Source organism: Spermophilus citellus (assembly GCF_964194105.1).
Source record: "Spermophilus citellus genome assembly, chromosome: 3".
NCBI lineage: Eukaryota > Metazoa > Chordata > Mammalia > Rodentia > Sciuridae > Spermophilus > Spermophilus citellus.
The window spans coordinates 107525804-107543942 of record NC_138184.1 but is presented as its reverse complement, the minus strand read 5'-3'; the positions used below and the strand labels follow the sequence as shown (position 1 = coordinate 107543942).

At 33.9% G+C, this 18139-nt stretch overlaps 1 gene segment (V, D, J or C); it reads left to right on the top strand.

Moving 5' to 3' along the window:
• LOC308643396 (immunoglobulin lambda variable 1-40-like) overlaps window positions 1-17391 on the top strand; it is a 33013-nt gene extending 15622 nt beyond the window's left edge. The window contains exons 3-4 of the V gene segment in view: window positions 16789-17120; window positions 17344-17391.
• The last annotated feature ends 748 nt before the right edge of the window (window positions 17392-18139 follow it).

Below are 18139 nucleotides of genomic sequence, written 5' to 3'. Positions count from 1 at the left end.
ATGCAAAGGAGTAGGATAACTGGATCAAATTGTAGTTCCATTCCAAGTTTTCTAACAAACCTCCAAACCGCTTTGCAAAATCATTGCACCCATTTGCAGTTCCACTGACATTGTATGAGTATACCTTTTTCCCAACATCCTCACCAAAATTTAATGTTATTGTAGTCTTGATAAATGCCATTCTGACTGGAGAGAGATGAAATCTCAGTGTAGTCTTAATTTGCATTTCTCTAACTGTTAGAGATGTAGAACTTTTTATATACATTTGTTACCAGATCACATTTATTTATTTATTTTTTTTGTGATCTGTCTGTTTAGTTCATTTACCCACTCATTGATTGCGTTATTTGATGGATTTTTTTGTGTGTATGTGTTACATTTTTTGAGTTCTATATATGTCATGGAGATTCATATTCTATCTGAGTTACAGGTGGCAAAGATTTTCTCTGATTCTCTAGGCTTTCTCTTCATTTTCTTTTTTCCTTTGCTGTGAAGAAGATGTTTAGTTTGATACCATCCCATTTGTTGATTCTTAATTTTATTTCTTGTGCTTTAGGAGTCTTGTTGAGGAATTTGATTCCCCATCTTACATGATGGAGAGTTGTGCTTACCTTGTTTTCTAATAGTTACAGGGTCTCTGTCCTAATACCATAATTCGTAATCCACTTTGAGTATTGTGCAGGTGGGAGACAGGGGTTTACTTTCATTTTGCTGCATATGGATTTTCAGTTTTACCAGCACCATTTATTGAAGAGACTATCTTTTTTCTTGCGGGATTTTTTAAATTAGTTAGAAGAGGCCATCTTTTTTCCAATGTATGTTTAGGGTGTGTTTTTCTAATATGAGATAACTATATTTATCTGGGTTTGTCTCTGTGTTATATTTTGTACCATTAGTCTTCAAGTCTGTTTTAGTGTCAATACAATGCCATTTTTGTTACTATAGTTTTGTAGAATAACTTAAGGTGTGGTATTTCGATGCCTCCTTTTTCAGTTTTCTCACTGAGAATTGCTTTGGCTATTCTAGGCCTCTTATTTCTCCAAGTGAATTTTACAACTGCTTTTTTATTTGTTTGAAGAACATAATTTTCATAGGAAAAATGTTTATATATTTTTTGTAGTATGGCCATATTGACAATATTAACTCTGCCCATTCAATAACATGGGAAGTCTTTCCATTTTTCCATTTTCTAAGGTCGTCTTCAAGTTTTTATTTATTTTTTTTTAGTGTTCTGTAGTCTTATTGTAGACATCTTTTACCTCTTTTTTAGATGCTCAAGTATTTGATTTTATATTATTTTTAAAGATATTTTGAGTCACATAATTTTCATGATTTCTCTTTCAGGTGATTGATCATTATTTGTAGAAATGTAATTGGTTTATGGGTGTTAATTTTATATCCTGCTACTTTGATGAATTTGTTTATGAGTTCTAGAAGATTTCTAGTGGAGTTTTTGTGTTTTCTAAATATACAATTATGTCTTCAGCAAATACAGTTAGTTTGAGTCTTTTCCTTTTCATATTTATTTAATATTTTCTTCCAAATGTTCTGGCTAGGAGTTCACAGACTGTGTTGAATAGAAGTGGTGAAAGATGGCATCTCCGTATTTTTTCAGTTTTTAGAGGGAATGCTTTCAGTTTCTCTTCATTCAGAATGATGTTGGCCTTGGGTTTGGAATATATTACTTTTACAATGTTGGTGTATGGTCCTACTATATCTAGATTTTTTAATGCTTTGAACATAAATGGATGCTTAATTTTGTTCAATGTCTTTTCTTCATTCATTGAGATAATAATATCACTCTTGTCTTTAAGTTTATTGACGTGATAATTTACATTAATTGATTTCCATAAGTTGAACCAACCTTGTATCCCTGGGATGAACCCAAATTCATCATTGTGCACTATCGTTTAATATGTTTTTTGTATTTTTCCCATATTTTATGAAGGATTTATATTTTTAAGTTCATCAGGGATATAGATCTAAAATTTCCTTTACTTGATATTTGTTTCTTTCTTTATTTTTTAATGAGGGCTATTCTAGCTTGATAAAATGTGTTTGGAAGGGTCTTTCCTTTCTATTTCATGAAATACTTTGAGGAGATTCATGTTAGTTCTTGTAGATCTGGAAGAGTTGGCTGAGAATCTATCTCGTTCTTGGCTTTTCTTTTTAGGTAGGTATTGGATGGTGTCTTCAACTTCATTGCTTGAAATTTATTTGTTTAAATTTTTATATGTCCTCCTGATTCAATTTGGTTGAATCATATGTTTCTAGAAATTGGTCGATCTCTTCATGATTTCTATTTTTTTGGATTATAGATTTTAAAAGTAGTTTCTAATTATCATGTGTATTTCGATAATGTCCATCCTGATATATCTTTTTATCACAAATTTTAGTTATTTGAGTTTTCTCTCTTTATTTTTCTTGCCTAAAGTTTTATGAATTTATTTTTTAAAACACTTTTTGTTTTTTTCTATTTTTTGAATTGTTTTGTTTCAATAGTATTGATTTGAATCTGATTTTCATTATTTCCTGTTTTCTATTACTTTTAGTGTTAATTTGTTCTTTTTCCAGGGCTGTGTGATGTAATATTAGATTATTTATTTGGCATCTCCATATTATTTTATATAATGTACTCAATGACAAGAACTTTTATAACCATCTTCATAGTGTCCCAGAGGTTTTGATAAGTTGTGTCACAATTCTCGCTTACATCTATGTATTTTCATTTAATGCAAGTTTTCTTCTATTATCTTTTAGCCGTTCAATACATAATATTTAGTGGCAGTGTGTTAGAGTAGTTTCTATTTTTGTTTTATCATTGATCTCTAATTTCATTCTATTAAGATCTTATCAAATGCAAGGTATTATCTCTCTCTTTTTTTATTAGGAGTTGCTTTGTGGCCTATGATCTTTTTTGTGTGTGTGAATATAATTCATGTGCCTCTGAGGGGAAAAAAAAACGTGTATTTAGTTATTGATGGATTAAATATTCTATATATGCCCATTAAGTCTAAATTATTAATTTTATTCTTTTCTTCTGTAGTTTTTGTATTTAGTTTAATTTTAGGGTTTTTTGTTGTTGTTGTTGTTTTAATATCCATTCAGAAGTGTGAGAGGTGTGTTAAAGTCACCCAGTATTGTTCCTTGTGGTTTATTTGAGTTTTAAAATTGTAAATTTTGCTTGATGTATATAGGTGCTTCACTGCTTGGGGCATAAATATTTATCACTTTTATGTCTTGTTGATATATACTTCCATTAAGCAGTATAATATAATATTCTCAGTCCCTTTGATCATCTTTAAATTGAAGTCCACTTAATCTGAGATGAGGATAGAAACCCTGCTTTTTTTTACAAGTTCTATATGAAGAATATATTTTCCCATCCTTTTACGATCAGTTCTCTGAATGTCTTTGCCTACATAGTCTCTTGGAGACAGCATTTTGTTGGGTTTGTTTTGTAATCCAATCTATCAGTAGTTGGCTTCTGATCAAAGAGGTTAGGATATTTACATTTAATGTTATTAAGATTTCACTTTTATTCCCTGCCATTTTGATTCATTTTTGTTCATAAATTTGAATTATTTTGTCTCTTGAATATTGTTCTAGTGTAGTTTCTTCTTTTAATGGTTTTTAGGTATAGTTTTCATTTTTTCTTCATGAAATGTATTGTTAAGTATGTTCTGCAGTGCAGGTTTTGAGTTGTAAATTCTTTTAATTTGTGTTTATCATTGAAGGTTTCTATTTCTTCATCATTTCTGAAGCCTAATTTTGCTGGTATTGTATTCTTAGATGGCATCCTTTTTATTTCAGAGCTGATATATTATTCCAAGACCTCTTATCTTGGAGGGTCTGGGTTGAGAAATTACCTGATGTTTACATTGTTTTCTCTCTAAACATGACCTGTTGTGTTTCTCTGGCAGCCTTTAAAATTTTATTCTTTTTCTGTTATTTCAGAATACTAGGGCTTGATGTGCATTTGTTTTAATTGTATATGTTTGTGGGGGTCTGGTAATTCTCCCATATTTGATTATTCATTTCATTTTGGGGGTTTGGAATATTTTCGGACATTATTTCACTGAAAAGATTGTGCATTGCTTTGGTTTGTATTTGCAAGCCTTCAACTATTCTGATTAATCTTATACTTCTTTTTTTTCATGTTATCTCATATTTTATGAAAGTTCTGTTTATGATCGTCAATGTGTTCTTTCTTTTCCATGTTTAACTTGGTTTTCAAGATTATATATTTTATCTTCATTTCCTGAGTTTGTTTTTCATGTGGTATAGCTGGTGGGTGATACTTTCAATTGATTTTTAATTTGATTTAATGATTCCTTCATTTTGAGGATTACATATTGAGTTTTTTAGATTCTCTTTCTTTATGGAAGTGACCTTTCACTACCTATATTTTCTCTCTGATTTTCCTATTTATATCATCTTTGCTTTGCAGATTGGTTTAACTATGTACATTCCAAATTCCTTCTCAGACATTTCTTCCACTGTAGTGTGGATACATTCTGTTATTGAAGGATCTTGGTTATTTGGGGTTATTTTTTCCTTTTTTTTTCATGTTCTGTGCCTACCCATCTAAGTACATAGATTTGAGGAACTAGAGTTTGTGTCCTATAGACCTTGAATGTCCTTGAAGGTTTTCTGTACCTCATTATTGATAGGGAGACAAATAACAATAACAACCAGTGCAAATAATGTACAACACTAGACCAAATGTTTCCTGCTATGATGTCTACAATATTAATTGTCACAATAAACAGAAATGATATTATCATTTCTTGCATATAATAACAACAGTAAGTTTGCAAAATGTTTACAATTTTGCATGGTGAACAGGGACAGAACAAAATTGATATAGAATATGATAATGATGAGGGAGTAGCAGAGAAGGTAGAAGTAAAAAACAATTGAAGAGTGACAGTGAAATTAATATAGATTGGCTGTTAGCAGAAGAAAACTGTGAAAGAAGAAAAACAGACGAGAGAAAATATATGTGTATATATAAACTAGTTTTTTTAAAAAAATTAAGATAAAAAGAAAGAATAAAAATAAAAACTGTAATCCATGAAGCACACATGCATGCTAGTCTTCTAAAAACAAATCCATAAACATAATTGTCTTCAGTAACACAAGAAATAAAAAGTATGAATATATGAATTGTAAAAAATAAATAAAAGAAAAAAATTAAAAATATTGATAAAAAGTTAAAGAATTGTTTCTGTAGAAATTCAAAATATTCTAAGCTTCTCTTTTCAGCACTGTGAGTGGGGATTATCAGTCCAACCACCCTATAGCTGGACTGCTGAAGTGAGAGAGGTAATCACATAGGCAGAATTCCTGGTGACAGGTTTAGGCTTAAGTTGTTTCTAGGCTCCTATCTGATTGAAAATTTGTCTAGAAACTTTACATCAGTGCACCTCAAAGGCCCAGCAATTGACAGTCCACACTGGAAGACTTCACCCCAAGGATCTCCTCTGGGATCCACTATGTGATGGAGGAGCCAGTTCTTAGTCCAGTATATCACCTATGGACCCCACATTCCTGGTCTCAATTTCAGGCTTCAAATCTAATTTCTTCCATACCCAACCTTTAAAATTCCTGGCCAGAAACATATCTCCCAGCTGTTCCTCCAAGCAGACAGATTGGAGGAGAAAGGGAAGAGCCTGTGGGTGTCCTTGACCAATATTCCTCTGTGTAAATGACTCTTCCATTCATTTTCTCCCTCTCACTTAATCACACTCCGCATTATGCAGTGTGGATTTTCCAGGCCTGTATTTTTATGCCAAACTTGGGTTTGCCAGTAATTATCATGCCCAGCTTCTGGCTCCATGCTCCAACTGGAAAAAGTTTTTTTTTTTTTTCCTGCTGTCTTCAACATGCATCTGAGTGAGATTCAACTTACTTCCAACTCAAGGATATTGTGCAGTACACCTTTCAGTTTAGTTGGGTGGTGACTTTGATCTCTAAACTTTCTGTACCCAAACACTCCAAAAACCTCCTAAATTCAGGTTCCTTTAATTCCTTTATTCCTCCACTTTGCTTATAGAGGGACTGCTCTGGCTGCTGCCTCTAGCTGGGTACTGAGGATTTCTTTCTTATTATATTCACTCTCCTGAGTCCCTGATCTGCTTCAAATATCCACTATTAAATTCCATTAATGCCCCCCCCCCTTTTTGCTCACCCACCTTGCTGAGATCCTGCCTATCTGCCTTCTTGGTTTCATGCCATGAAGCAGCAAGAGAAGTGACCTTCTCTATACCTCCAGTTGAAACCTCCTATACCATTATTTTAGGTACACCATATAACATTTTCCAAAATAGAAGTTAAAATTGAGTAGAATAAACTTGAAAAAAAATATGACATCAAAAGCCTCATGTGGTGACATATGCCTATAAATCCTGAGATTTGGGAGACTGAGGCAGGAGGATCATGAGTGGCTTACCAGCCTCAGCAAATTATTTACCAAATAAAATATAATAAAAAGTACTGGGGATGTATGGGATGTAATTTAGTGGTAGTGCAAATCTCCAGTATCAAACACACACACAAAAAAAGTCATCACAATACTGAAGAATACATGAAACCTGAGAAGTCTTAAGTATTAAAATAGTAGAGAAATAATTTTTAAAATTTTCTACAAAAAGTCAACAACAGTCTGGGATTTTTTTAAAAACACTGAGAATTAAACACAGCACCTCAAAATGTGGGCAAACTCTCTATCACTGAAGTATATCCCCAGCCCTTATCGGGCAGCATTATGAAACTTCCAATAGTTGAAGTATGCCAATCCTTCATGACCTCTTCTAGCAAATCAGAAAAGAAAAATATTCCCAGTTACTTCTGTGCTTATAACTTGGAATATAAGGAAGATTAATGATAATTTTATCTTATTCATGAACTAGGCTTACATTTTCTAGATCAAATAGTATCAGAAGGAAGAGTTTATCAAAACATAAGTAACGTGTGTTTATCCTGGGAATTCAAGGGTCTTTCAATGTGAGGAAATATCTTGTGAATTCGTGTGAACACAGCATTGAATTTCAGGGCCTGGAACTGACCTGTGAAGCTCTGTCTCAGTCATGCCACTGAACAATTGTGTCCTTAGAATACTACCTGACTTCTTTATGCCTCCTGTCCCAGTCTGCAGAACAATATCATCTTCATTGCAGCATTGTTATTAAGTTTAAATGATTTTTTGAGCGCTTTAAGTAGCACTGGCCACAAAGAGGTGTTGTAGAAGTGACTTAATTTTTCTACCAATACAATTAATTGCTACTATTTCATTAATGGAATAAAATATAAAGGTCATCTAAAATATTCTTGATTAAAAGAAATAAGGTTCATTGCAGAGTTATTAATGGATGTGCATTTCCTAAGCTTGATGAAGAGCATCTGCTAAAACAAGTAAAAGTCTTCAAAACATTATTCTAAATGAGAAAGTATTAGAAGCATACACTGTGAAATATGGTAAAGCATGGAGGGCTTTCCTTACAACCTCTGTTCCAGATTGTGTTTTTCAGAGTCAGAGCTGTGGAATACGAAAATGGAGAGGACAAAACACATTTTTGTAGTTAAAAAACAATCTCTACATACAAAACCATAATACAATGTAGACAAATTAGAAATTTAGAAAAGAAAATTTGGCAGAAATTATAAAAATTATAAAATACATATGCACCAAAAAATGGAGCATCTATGTTCATCAAACTCCTCAAGTTCAACAGTCAAACTGACCACAACACAATAATTCTGAATGACTTATCACACTTCCTTCACCACTGGTTAGATTTTCTAAACAAAACTAAAAAAACCCCATAGAACTCAATAATACAATCAATAACTTAGACTTAACTGACATATATAGAATGTTTCATCCTTCAATAAGTGAATACACTTTTCTCTCAGCAGCACATTGATTTTTCTCTAAAATCGACCATATATTATGCCAAAAGTAACTCTTAGAAAATACAAAAATGTAGAGATACCACCCTGCATTTTGTCAGACGATAATGGATTGAAATTAGAAATTGATGGTAAAATAAAAAATAAAAACTACTCCAACATCTAGGGACTAAATAATATGGTACCAAGAGAACAATGGGTTTCAACAAACATCAAGGAGAAGATGAAAAAATGTTTAGAGGTAAATGAGAACACTCATACAACATATTGAAATTTATGGGGCACTATGAAGACAGTACTGAGAGGAAAGTTCATTGCATGGAGTTCAGCTGTTAAAAGAAAAAAATAAAATAAATGACCTAACATTATACCTCAAAGCCCTAGAAAAACAAGAACAAATTAACACCAAAAGGAGTAGAAGACAGAAAATAATTAAAATCAGAGCAGAAATAAATGAAATAGAAACAATAGAAAAAAATGACAAAAAAATTTGGTTCTTCAAAAAAAAAAAAAATAAGTAAAATTGGCAATCCCTCAGCCATGCTAACAAAGACAAGGAGAGAGAAAATTCAAATTACTAACTTGTGTGAAGAGAAAAATAAATATTACAACAGAGATAAAGAAGAACATATAGAAATACATAAGATAATTAGAAATTAATTTGAAAAATTGTACTCCAATAAAATAGACAATATCAAAGGCATTGACACATTTCTAGAGCCAAACATCTGCCCAAATTGAATCAGGATGATAAACACAATTTAAGCTGACCAATTTCAAGCAATGAAATAGAAGATGCCATCCAAATCCTTCAAATCCATAAAAGCCCAGGACCAGATAGATACATAGCTGATTTCTGCAAGACCTGTATAGAAGAACTAGTACCTATAGTCTTCAAATCATTTAATAAAATAGAAAAAAAGGAACCACTTTCAAACTAATTTTATCACCCTAATTTCAAAACCAGGCAAAGACACATCGAAAAAGAAAGCTTCTCACCAATATTTCTACTTAACATGCATGCAAAAATCCTCAATAAATTTCTGGTAGTTCAAATACAAAAACATATAAAAAAGGTAATGCACCATGATTAAATGGGGTCCATACCAGGGATGAAAGGATGATTCAACATACAAAAATCAATACATGTAATTAATCACATCAATAGATAAGAATCATATGTTCATCGCCATAGATGCAGAAAAAGTTTTTGACAAAATACAATACCCATACATGTTCAAAACACTAGAAAAACTACAGATAACAGGAACATATGTCAACATCATAAAAGCTGCCTATGCTCTAAGCCCCAGGCTAACATAATTGTAAATGGAAAAAAATTGAAACCATTCCCTTTAAAAATGGGAATCAGAAAGGGATGCCCTCCTTCACCACTTCTATGTAACACCACTTCTATGTAACCCTAGCCAGAGCAATTAGATGAAAAAATAAATTAAATGGATATGGATACAAAAAGAAAAACTTGAACTATCACTATTTACCAATGCTATAATTCTATACCTAGAAGACCAAAAATTCCACCAGAAAAATGTCTATGTCTAGAACTAGTAAACAAACTCAGTAAAGTAGTAGGGAATAAAATAACACCCATATATCAAAGGTATTTCTGTATATCAGTAACAAATACTCTGAAAGAAAAATGAGGAAAACTATTACATTTATAAAATCCTCAAAAATAATAAATAAATAAAATACTTTGGAATCAACCTAACAAAAGAGGTGAAAGACCTCTACAATGAAACCTACAGAATGCTAAAGAAAAAAAAATAAAGACTTTAGAAGATGAAAAGATCTACCTTGCTCTTGGAGGGCAGAATTAATGTTGTCAAGATGATGATACTATCAAAAGCACTATACAGATTTAATGCAATTCCAATCAATATCAATAACATTCCTCATAGAAATAGAAAAAAGTTTTCATGAAATTCATCTGGAAAAATACTCTTATTTTAGCTATCTGCATAGCCATTGTGTTAGCTATCAAGAATAGCTAACATATCCTTAGCAAGAAGAGTGAGGCAGGTTGCATCACTATAAAAGAACTTAAATAATGCTACAGAGAAATAAGAACAAAAACAACATGGTACTGGCACCTAAATAGACTGGTAGACCAATGGTACAGAATAGAGGAAACAGAGATTAACCCACATAATTACAGTTATCTGATATTAGACAATGGTGCCAAAAACTTTCATTGGAGAAATGATAGCCTATTTAACAAATGGTGCTGGAAAAACTGGAACTCCATATGCAACAATTGAAATTAAACCCTTATCACTCACAATGCACAAAACTCAACTCAAAGTGGATCAAGGACCTAGGAATTAAACCATCTAATAGAAGAAAAAGTAGTCCCAAATCTCTTTTATGTCAGGTTAGTCCCCCAACTTTCCTAATAAGGCTCTTATAGGAGAAAGATAAAAATCAAGAATCAATAAATGGGATAAATTCCAACTAAAAAGCTTCTTCTCAGCAAAAGAAACCATAAGTAAAGTGAATAGAGAGCCTGCATTTTTGGAGCAAATGTTTACCACATGCACATCAGATACAGCATTAATCTCTACGGTATATAAAGAACTAAAAAAGATAAACACCAAACAAACAAACAACAACAAAAGAAAAACAAATAACACAATCAATAAATGGGCCAAAGAACTAAACAGACACAGACACTTCTCAGAAGAAGATATACAATAAGTTAACAAATATATGAAAAAAAAATTGTTCAACATCTCTAGAATTTAGAGAAATGCAAATCAAAAGCACTCTAAGATTTCATGTCACTCCAGTCAGAATGGCAGCTATAAGAATATAAACAACTCTAAGTGTTGGTGAGGTTGTGGGGGAAAAGGCACATTCATACATTGCTGGTGGGACTGTGAATTGGTGCAGCCAATAGGGAAAGCAGTATGGAGATTCCTTGGAAACTGAGAATGGAAGCACCATTTGACCCAGCTATCCCAGTATACCCAAAGGATTTAAAAATAGCTTTCTACAGGGACACATACACATAAATGTTTATAGCAACACAATTCATAATAGCTAAAATGTGGAACCAATCTAGATGTCCTCCAGAAGATAAATTTGGATAATGAAAATATGGTATACATACACAATGGAATATTACTCAGCAATAATAGAGAATAAAATCATGGCATTTGCAAGTAAATGGATGGAGCTGGATAATATAATGCTAAGTGAAGTTAGCCAATCCTCAAAAAACTAAATGCTGAATGATTTCTCTGATATAAGGAGGCTAATTCGTAGTGGGGTTGGGAGGGTGAGCATGGGAAGAATACAGGAACTCTCGATAGGGGAAAAAGATAGAACGGAAAGGGATAAAATGGCATAGGGGTAGAAAAGACGGTAGAATGAAATTGACATCATTAAAAATGCAAATGGTGTGAGTATACTTTGCATACAACCAGAGATATAAAAATGTGCTCTATATGTGTAATATTAATTGTAATTTATTCTGATCAAATATAACATTATAATTCATATTGTTTTAAAAAAATTAAAAAAATAACTTCACTGTTTGTAAATAAGACATTAATTTCTGGTTTATTTTAGTGGTACACCATAATTCTCTCCCATTACATAATTCTTATAGAACCTGTATAAAGCAACCAAAAAACTCACAAAAATATATTAATACTACTAATAATAAAATTATCAATTATCACCTGTAAAGGAGGTATAACACAGAAGTTGAAATCCAACAAGTCCATAACCATTATAACTCTCTATATAACAATGTTTGGTTTAAATTATAAATTATTCATAATTATATACATATAATAAAATTTTAGCAGTGATCAATGGCTATACATCAGGAAAGAACAATTGTACTTGCAAATTAGACACTCAATTCTGTAAATGCATTGTCTTTAAAAGAGTATCACTGAGTTAAGCATGTAAACATCCCTGATGTGTCTGCAGATTGCCATATAAGAGCCTGATTAAGTTTGTCCTTTTATTTGCTTTTTTTAAACTCCTAAATTTAAGCCTCATGTAGTTTCAGTGTATGTTCATTTTTGTGTCAATGATTTTGTTCAATATTTAAATCATTGCACAGATGTGTAATTTAATTCATTGTTACTTTAATATGCACAATGAAATGATAATTAGATTTAGTGTTTTTCGTGTGCTTATTTTTAAATTTTTATTTGTTGTTTTTAGATGTACAAAAAAGTATGGCATATTTTGAACATTATATATATATATGGGGTGCAACCCATTACAATTTTGATCCCTTTCCTGTGGTTTAACATAATGAAGAGTTACACTGGTCATTTATTTATATATGACCAAAGGAAACTCATACCTGAGCCATTCTACTGTCTTCCCTATTCTCATCCCTCCCTTCCCTTCATTCCTCTTTGTCTAATCCAATGAATTTTATACTTCCCCTCCCTACTCTCACTTGTTATGGGTTGGCATCCTTGTATCAGAAAGAGCATTTGGCCTTTGAATTTTGGGGACTGGCTTAGTTCACTTAGTATGATAGTCTCATTTCCATCCATTTACTGGCAAGTGCCATAATTTCATTTCTTCTTATGGCTGAGTAATATTCCATTGTGTATATGTACCACATTTTCTTTATTTGTTCATCTATCGAATGGCACTTGGGTTGGTTCCATAGTTTTGCTATTGTGAATTGAGCTGCTACAAGCGTTGTTGTGGCTGCATCACTGTAGTAAGCTGATTTTTAAGTCCTTTAGATAGGTGCTGAGAAGTGGAATAACTGAGTAAAATGGTGGTTCCCTTCCAAGTTTTCTGAGGAATCTTCATAGTGATTTCCAGAGTGGTTCCACCAGTTTGCAGTTCCAACATCATGCACTTATTTTCTATCTGGAATTTTCATTCTGTAACATTGATAATTTCATATAATTTGTTTTATGTTGCTTGGTGTAAACAATAAGAAAACAAACAACCCAATCAACAAATGGGCCAAGGACCTGAACAGACACTTCTCAGAGGAGGACATACAGTCAATCAACAAGTACATGAAAAAATTCTCACCATCTCTAGCAGTCAGAGAAATGCAAGTTAAAACCACCCTAAGATACAATCTCACTCTAGTAAGATTGGCAGCCATTATGAAGTCAAACAATAACAAGTGCTGGCAAGGATGTGGGGAAAAGGGTACACTTGTACATTGCTGGTGGGACTGGAAATTGGTGCTGCCAATTTGGAAAGCAGTATGGAGATACCTCAGAAAGCTGGGAATGGAACCACCATTTGACTCAGCTATCCCCCTTCTTGGTCTATTCCCCAAAGACCTTAAAAGAGCGTATTATAGGGATAAAGCTACATTGTTGTTCATTGCAGCACAATTCACAATAGCTAGACTGTGGAACCAACCTAGATGCCCTTCAGTAAATGAATGTATAAAAAAAGTGGCATTTAAACACAATGGAGTATTACTCAGCACTAAAAAAATGACAAACTCATGGCATTTGCAGGGAAATGGATGGCATTAGAGCAGATTATCCTAAGTGAAGCCAACCAATCCCTAAAAAACAAATGCCAAATGTCTTCTTTGATATAAGGAGGGCAACTAAGAACAAAACAGGGAAGAAGAGCATGAGAAGAAGATCACCATTAAATAGGGACTAGAGGTGGGAGGGAAAGGGAGAGAGAATGGAAATTGCATGGAAACGAAAGGAGACCCTTATTGTTATACAAAATTACATATAAGAGGAAGTGAGGGGAAAGGGAAAAAATCAAGAGAGAGAAATTAATTACAGTAGATGGGGTAGAGAGAGAAGATTGGAGGGGAAGGAAGGGGAGGGGAGGGGTATAGTAGAGGATAGGAAGGGCAGAACAATACAACATACACTAGTATGGCAGTATATAAAAAAGTGGATGTGTAACCAATGTGATTCTGCAATCTGTATACGGGGTAAAAATGGGAGTTCATAATCCACTTGAATCAAATGTACAAAATATGATATGTCTAGAGCTTTGTAATGTTTTGAACAACTAATAATAATAAAAAAATAAAAAACACTATGTTAAACACCAAAAAAAGAATTTAAATATCCTGGGTTCATATTTGTAAATAAAATTAGAGAAGAGGATAATTAAAAGAAAACTCTGTATGAGGTGTGGGATTTGGCTACACTAATGAATTAGAAGAGAATTAAACATGCTGATCAACAATGAAGTAGAGAAGAATTTTTTTCTCTTTCCAAATTGAAAGAAAAGTGGAGTTGGCCTGTGGAAAAAATCATCTGCAAAACATTAACAGTCATTGCAGTTGAGAGCACCATGTGAAGGTGGAGAAATAAATTTTCATTAAAACTACAGAAAATCACAAAGGAACCTATATTGCCTATTCCTAATAGGTAGAGGAAAGAAGAAAGGAAACAAAAAAGGAAGAAAGGAGAAAATAATGACTAAAACTTAATATGTTAAACTTTTATAAATTTAAATTACTAAATAATGAACATATTCTATGTTTAATTAATATTAATATAATCTATTAATCAGAAAATGTAAATTATATATTCCAATCTTTATATTGTCACTTTCATAAATATGAAACATATTAGATTCCACAATATATATATAATTTCTCTTTTCAAAGAAAAAAACATAATTGCTTGACTTTTAATCCTGTTTATATTTAATTACAAATCGTGATGGAGTTGAAAAGTACCAACCTATCATGAGTTGCTTACATGCCTAAGTATGGAAATTTCTAGGCCCTAGAATGGCACTTGTTGCCTATCTTGGTATCTGGAACTGTCAAAATTATGAAAAAGAAAAAATATTGGACATCACTAGCAGTTAGAATTGCAAGTTAAAACCACACTGAGATTTTATCTCACTCCAGTCAGAATGTCAATCATTAAAAATACAAGCAATAATAAATGTTGGTGAGGATGTTGGGGGAAAAGTATACTCATAGATTTCTGATGGGACAGCAAATTGGTGCAACCGTTCTGAAAATCATTATGCATATTCTTTAGAAAACTTGGAATAGAACCACAATTTGACAAAATTATCTCACTCCTCAGTTTATACCAAGGGACTTAAACATGGCATACTACACTGACACAGCCACATCAATGTTTAGAGCAGCTTCATTTACAATAGCCAAAATATGAAAGCAGCCTAGATGCCCTTCAACTAATAAATTAATAAAGAAAATGTGGTATATATACACAATGGAATCTACTTAGCCATAAGGAGAAATGAAATTATGGCATTTGTGGGAAAATGGATGGAACTGAAGACTAAGTAAAATAAGCCAAATTCCCGCAAAAAATAAATAAATAACAAAGGTCAAATATTCTCCCTGATATGTGGTTGCTCACTCACAATAAGCATGACAAAAGGTAAGAAAGAACAGAAGTTAATTACATTAGAAAAAGGGCAATGAAGGGAAGAAAGTGGGGATGAGAATATGAAAGATAGTAGAATGGATCACAGACATTACTTTCCTATGTTCATATATGAATACAAAAAAATGTAATTCTCCATCATGTACAACCAGAAAATGAGAAGTTAGACTACGTATATGTATAATGTCACAATACAATCTACTTTATCTATAAATAATAAAAACAAATAAAAATAAAATAGTTTTTTACAAATTCAGGATATTATTTACTTCATCAGTTGGAATCAAAGGACCCTTATGAAATACAATGAGTATTATTAAACAAATATAAACAAAAGGCTGATATTCATGCCCAGAGTACCGGCATACTTGCCAGTGCCTAGGAGACAATGCATTTTTATCCATGTCTGAAGATATTCATGAGTCCTGCAATTTGAGTCATTTTAGTGTTTCCAGCACCTGTGGCATTGCATGTAGCCAATGGTGACAGGACTGCTATTTGGTTGTGACTAACACATAGTCACAACCCTCAGTCTAAATGGCTGACAGTAAAGGTTACAAATATTAGAACTGAGAAAGCTTAAAAACATACATAAAAGTATCTTCCAAATAGCATCAAGTAGCTACTAATAAGATTTTGCAACTGAGTCCCTTGCCAAGCTCAATGTTAAAGAACCTATGCAACATTTTTTGTGTTGAGGATAAATGTGATGGTACCCTGCAAGCTAATAAAACCACAAAGTTTATGTTCATCTGCTTAATTCTCACTTGAGAAGAATTTGTATCAAAGACACAATCTTAGTCCTATAAAAGGAGTTGTCAAGTGAGCTATGCACAAATTCACCATGAGGAGTCTGAGTGAAGCAAGACAGCCACCCTGAGGTTATGGGAGTCCATACAAAGGACTCACCAGGCTATCCCCTATTCCAGGCAGTTTCAGTGGAGATGCAGGTCAGTTGGGATTTCAGGGATTTTGATCAAAATGTCATATGATTATGTGTATGAGCTTGGACAACAGGAGGCACTGCTGACCAGTTATGAGGGGTCAGGAAGTAACCAGAACTGTAATGAGCCACCTAGTCCTGCCTGACGCTCTCTTGTTAGTTCTCACAGCTGTGACTTCACACACCCCTGAGCCAACCCAACTCCAACCCTGCACTTACTTGGCATCTTTATGTACAGGAGTCTGAAACAGGACTCAGGGTGCAATCAGAAACCTGTAGGAAACTAATTTGCATGAGTAGAACCTCCCCTTCTCAGATTATGAAGAGGCCAAGGGAGAGCCTTGGGGGAACCTCCACTCAGCATCAGGAACGGAAAACAGAGCTCAGGATGACCTTCACCATGGCCTGTTCCTATCTCCTCTTCACATTCCTTGTTCAGTGCACAGGTGACATGATATGGAGGAGGGATAGGGTGTGGGAGTCTTCTGATATGGCCCTAATTCTACTCTTGTCTCTAGACAAAAATCATGCTCTCTGTGTTTCTTCCACTTCCAGGATCCTGGGCCCAGTCTGTGCTGACTCAGCAGCCCTCACTCTCTGGGACTCCAGGACAGAGGGTCACCATCTCCTGCACTGGAAGCAGCAACAACATTGGTTGGTATAATGTGCAGTGGTACCAACAGCTCCCAGAGACGGCCCCCAAACTCCTCATCTATGGTGATAGTAATCGACATTCAGGAGTCCCTGATCGCTTCTCTGGCTCCAAGTCTGGCAAATCTGCTTCACTGACCATCACTGGGCTCCAGCCTGAGGATGAGGCTGACTATTATTGTGAGTCTTATGACAGTAGCCTCAGTTCTCACACAGTTATGCAGGCTCATGGGGAAGTAAGACAAGAACCCCTTTACCATCTGTCAGGGGGAAAAACACTCCACAACTTTGCTCAGGCCTGCCCTATGGCTTCTTCTGCTAGCTCTACCATAGGTCCAGCTGAATCTACTGGCACTTCTTTGAGTGAGAAGCCTCTTGTGCCCTGTCTTCCTAGTCATTCAGAACAGTATGTTCCTAGGAAAATTCTCCATATAAACATAAATTTGTGCTCCTTTTTAGCTTGAGGAGCTGAACAGGATGGTGTATTCTCTTTGTCCTGAAAATTAGGAGGTGAGGCAGCCAGTGCAGCTCTGGTCATCTCAGACTTGACATCTGACAGGTAATCCTGTTGTTCCATCCTCCATCTTCCCAATTTCTAGGAATTCTTGAACTGTGTCTTCTTCCCCTTATCCCTCATTGTGTATGTCTGTGATTCATGTTTCTGTCAGGTTTGATATAAGTTTTCTAACAGTAAATATTTGGCAGACAATAAAACACCCCAAATGTGGAAATTTTGATAAATTTTGAGATATTTTCACACCTTTGGGGACATCAGCACAATCAGGGAAAGGAATCCATGCCTCTACCCACAAGCCTCCTTTGCCTACCCATCATGACCTAGCAATTATACTTACAAATTAGACACTGGATTTTGTAAATGCATTGTCTTTAAAATAGAATTATTGGGTTAAACATGTAAGCATCCCTGATATCTCTGTAGATGGACATGTAAGAGCTTGTTTGATTTTGTCTTTTTCTTTTCTTTTCTTTTTTGAGAGATGGTACAAGTGACTGAACTCATTGGCACTTGATCATTGAACCAAATTCCCAGCCATATTTTGTATTTTATTTTGAGACAAGATCTCACTGAGTTGCTAGTGCTTCACTTTTGCTGAGGCTAGCTTTGAACTTGAAATCCTTCTGCCTAAGCCTCCGGAGTCACTGGGATTTGAGGCATGTGCCACCACTCCTGGCTTATTTACCTTGTTTTTAAACTCTTTAATCTTAGACTAATGTAAATTACACAAATAATAGT